The sequence below is a fragment of the Arachis ipaensis genome, chromosome B06 (genome assembly GCF_000816755.2).
Source record: "Arachis ipaensis cultivar K30076 chromosome B06, Araip1.1, whole genome shotgun sequence".
NCBI classification, from domain to species: domain Eukaryota; kingdom Viridiplantae; phylum Streptophyta; class Magnoliopsida; order Fabales; family Fabaceae; genus Arachis; species Arachis ipaensis.
This window is the reverse complement of record NC_029790.2, coordinates 130,902,860-130,904,702: the sequence shown is the minus strand read 5'-3', so window position 1 is coordinate 130,904,702 and position 1,843 is coordinate 130,902,860.

Below are 1,843 nucleotides of genomic sequence, written 5' to 3'. Positions count from 1 at the left end.
TATAACACATCATGGATACATAATATTCAAATTTTATATATAATTGTTTTTTACTCTTTGTATCTTAGATGTGTAATAACAATAAAAAAATAAATAAATACACTTCTTAATACGCATATTAATTATAAAAAAAGAAAAAACTTTTTAGTGTGATTCTTTTTCTACCTCTATTTATGAAGTAGCTATAGCTAGACTCTTGAGTGTGCACATTAATTTCTTGAAGCTTGCAATTACATCGTACCCACAACGCCACCCATAACTTGGGAGTTGACCTTAGTAATATTTATTCTCACCCTCTCTATTACAGGAGTAGCCAATTTTTTTATAATTTGCACAACCTAACTAGCTTCAACTCTAGATGATAACTATTAGAAGTATGGGTCTTACGCTATGTTAAGAAACTAATAAAAGAAAATTTTCATTGAAATTTATTTTTATATATATTTCTAATATGCTTTTAAGATATTGATTACTTTAATTTTAGCATTGCAAGTAAACGAATTACAAGTCAACGTTCATTCATGTTCAAGAATAAAGTCAGTCCTAGATTCTTATTATATTATACTATACTTTCCTAAATATTATATAACTCATTAATGTCACATAAAGATAATTTATCAACTGTATATACTTTTTTTTAAGGTTTTTTTTTTATTTTTTTCTTTTTTTTTTCCAGAAGAAGACAACGATCACGTATATAGAGTAGAAGAGAATACTTAGACATAGATCAGGACGATATAGATAATAAAAAAAGAAGAGGACAAATAAAAGTAACAAAATAAAATTAAAAGAGACGAAAAAGAGAATTATTGAAAGAAAAAGTAAAATAAAGATAATATGTGTTGCCTTGACTTTTAGTTAGTCATTCTTTTTAAATATTATATAAATAATTATTCTTAATAATTTAATACAAAAAGTCTTTTCTAATAGTAGTTAACTCTCTCTATTACTCTTTTAAAATATTTTTTCCTTTTTTGGTTTACCTACGTCCTTGTGCGAAATTGCTTGCAATTTTTTTTCCTTTTCTTTTTGGTATAGAATATTTGTTTGGAACTCTAGCTAATTAAACTTAGTTACACATTACTCTTCTGTTTTTTGTCCCCCTTCAGTTGTTTGTTCATTTGAACCCCTACGAAGCTTGTAAAATCAAATTAATAAACCTAGAGCATATATTACAAGTCAACGTTCATTCATGTTCAAGAATAAAGTCAGTCCTAGATTCTTATTATATTATACTATACTTTCCTAAATATTATATAACTCATTAATGTCACATAAAGATAATTTATCAACTGTATATACTTTTTTTTAAGGTTTTTTTTTTATTTTTTTCTTTTTTTTTTCCAGAAGAAGACAACGATCACGTATATAGAGTAGAAGAGAATACTTAGACATAGATCAGGACGATATAGATAATAAAAAAAGAAGAGGACAAATAAAAGTAACAAAATAAAATTAAAAGAGACGAAAAAGAGAATTATTGAAAGAAAAAGTAAAATAAAGATAATATGTGTTGCCTTGACTTTTAGTTAGTTTTTCTTTTTAAATATTATATAAATAATTATTCTTAATAATTTAATACAAAAAGTCTTTTCTAATAGTAGTTAACTCTCTCTATTACTCTTTTAAAATATTTTTTCCTTTTTTGGTTTACCTACGTCCTTGTGCGAAATTGCTTGCAATTTTTTTTCCTTTTCTTTTTGGTATAGAATATTTGTTTGGAACTCTAGCTAATTAAACTTAGTTACACATTACTCTTCTGTTTTTTGTCCCCCTTCAGTTGTTTGTTCATTTGAACCCCTACGAAGCTTGTAAAATCAAATTAATAAACCTAGAGCATATA